This window comes from Camponotus vicinus, unplaced genomic scaffold, assembly GCF_025532165.1.
Source record: "Camponotus vicinus isolate PSW18456_S1 unplaced genomic scaffold, iyCamVici1.0 SCAF_16, whole genome shotgun sequence".
Classification (NCBI taxonomy): domain Eukaryota; kingdom Metazoa; phylum Arthropoda; class Insecta; order Hymenoptera; family Formicidae; genus Camponotus; species Camponotus vicinus.
Window position 1 is genome coordinate 50,001 of NW_028141952.1, and position 2,500 is coordinate 52,500.

The 2,500-nt window shown below is 56.5% G+C and overlaps 2 non-coding genes across 2 annotated transcripts in view; both read right to left on the minus strand.

The window, feature by feature from the left end:
* LOC145965921 (large subunit ribosomal RNA) overlaps positions 1-1,083 on the minus strand; it is a 4,073-nt gene extending 2,990 nt beyond the window's left edge. The window contains exon 1 of the ribosomal RNA XR_014436885.1: positions 1-1,083. This exon is cut by the window's left edge and continues 2,990 nt beyond it. This is a non-coding gene — a ribosomal RNA (large subunit ribosomal RNA).
* Positions 1,084-2,300: 1,217 nt separating this feature from the next.
* On the minus strand, positions 2,301-2,455 carry LOC145965927 (5.8S ribosomal RNA). The gene has a single exon (XR_014436890.1). It is a non-coding gene; the product is annotated as a 5.8S ribosomal RNA (ribosomal RNA).
* Positions 2,456-2,500: the final 45 nt, after the last annotated feature.

A 2,500-nucleotide genomic window follows, 5' to 3' on the forward strand; every position in this document is an offset into this window, starting at 1 on the left:
CGTTGAGAACGAGACGCCCCGGGAGTGCGAGGCCGCATCGCGACGCGGCCCATCCTCCCTCGGTCGACGGCCAGGGCCGACCTTCACTTTCATTACGCCTTTAGGTCTCGCGACAAGTCCCAATGACTCGCGTACATGTTAGACTCCTTGGTCCGTGTTTCAAGACGGGTCCTAAGAGTACCCAAAGCAGTAGCGTCGCCGACCGGTATCCGTCCCCCGTGAGAGAGACGTTCGCAGGCCTGTCGAAGGTGATCCGTACTTTAACCAACAGCGGGCCAGGACCGGGGACGGCGCAAAGTCCGTAACCTCCGAGTACCGTGGCGCGCGCTTGCGACGGCCTCGACGCACCGTGTAGAAGTGCGGCCTGATACCTTGCGCGTACCGCCGAGCAGCCGGCCGGGCGACCGAGGGTTTGTCGCGTGCCGTTTTACCGGCGACGCGACAGTCACCGCACCCGGGCCGTAGACCGACACCCAGCGGGTCGCGACGTTCTACTTGGGGAGAAGTGCACGACGACGACAGCCGGACATCGGCGCACGGTAGCGTGCCCGCGCGCGAGCCGCGAGGACTCCGCGGGACATCGCCCACCGACGCGAAGCCAGCGCCGCTGACGATGAATCTCCCCGTTCGATCTTTTGGGTTTCTTAGGTTTACCCCTGAACGGTTTCACGTACTCTTGAACTCTCTCTTCAAAGTTCTTTTCAACTTTCCCTCACGGTACTTGTTCGCTATCGGTCTCGTGGTCGTATTTAGCCTTAGATGGAGTTTACCACCCACTTAGAGCTGCACTCTCAAGCAACCCGACTCTAAGGAGAGATCCTCCCGAGACGCGCACCGGTCGCTACGGGCCTGGCACCCTCTACGGGTAAGTGGCCCCATTCAAGATGGACTTGGACGCGACGCGACGCCTCGGGATAAGCGGATCCTCCCAAACACCACATTTCCCTGCGGCGGAACCGCGGGATTCGGTGCTGGGCTCTTTCCTGTTCGCTCGCCGCTACTGAGGAAATCCTAGTTAGTTTCTTTTCCTCCGCTTAATAATATGCTTAAATTCAGCGGGTAATCTCGCCTGCTCTGAGGTCGTCAGAGTTTTGTAGAGAAACTCTCTACAAAGTGATATAGAGAGATAGAGGGAGTGTGCGGTGGTGGAGTTATTGCGCTAAGTAGTATCATTATTGTTTGTTAACTACTACTATTGTTAGCGGTAACGCACCGACCGATATTGCGCGCGCGGCACAATCTAGTCTTGTTTCGCGGGGACGCGAGAGAGGAGATAGATATATTATAATATCGTTTTGCGCTTCTTTTCTTCCGTCCCTCTAACTTCCACGATTATAATAACACGGCGCGGCGTAATTATGATGCGCGCGCGCGCGTGTATATATATAACGGGCGCGGTATGGAATCGATTCGACGAGTACACGACGACGCGTGCCGGTCACAATCTTCGTTCGAAAATTTCGTGGACTCGGACACGCGGTCGGCTCGCGATTCATCCGCTTTTTTAAGGGTGGATTTCTCTCGCAATTTCTCTCCCTCCGCGTACCGCCGGACGACGACTGTGCGCGCGCCGCGGTTTCCCTTCTCCATATATTTTTACCGTAAGGTATCTCGCGCCGCGAGATAGGAGGCGAAGCCTCGCGTGTAATAAAAGGCGCGGTATCGCGCGAGCGCGCTGGCGCACCGAGAGACCGAGAGAGAGTCGCACAGCGCGACGACGCGATCGGAAGAGACAACGACGCGCTAGAAAGACGGACGCAGCAGAATGTGCTGCTGCGCCGCTTTCTTTTTGCATTTTATTCGCCAACTACGAGATCACTCGTAGAGAGCGAGATCATTCGAGTGTCGCGCGTCGTTCGTCGTCGTTCCTCTCGCTTAAACTTTTCGCATATTCTCTCGTGTGTCGTCGTTGTGTATATCTCCGCCGACAACTCTCTCCATATCATTCGACAGCCTCCGGGCGCCGCTCGCGCGCGCTTCGCTATCCTTTAAACGCTTTGTGCGTACACGCGCGCCTCTCTCCTCCTCTTTATAACTCCTCTCGCTGCACACACCTTCGGTGTCATTTCAGACGACGCCAATCGACGACGGCCTCTCGTCGAACCCGTCGCCAATACATACTGGGAGGGTGACAAAGAGGCTCTAGTCTCTCTCGGGCGAACGTCCAACGATCGCTCGTACGCCGTTTACGCAATGCGACGGGGGCACAGCGACGACAGCCGACGACATTTCGTCGTTTCACGGCTACGCCGTGGCTCGTCAGCTTGCGTAAGGGCGCAAGCAGTTTAGGTTTGTTAAAACGACCCTCAGCCAGGCGTGGTCCGGGAATTGTATCCGTGGACCGCAATGTGCGTTCGAAATGTCGATGTTCATGTGTCCTGCAGTTCACAAGTTGACGCGCAATTAGCTGCGTTCTTCATCGACCCACGAGCCAAGTGATCCACCGTTCAGGGTAATCGTTTTTCATTCGTCGCGTTCGTCGAACGCTTCACAGTTCATC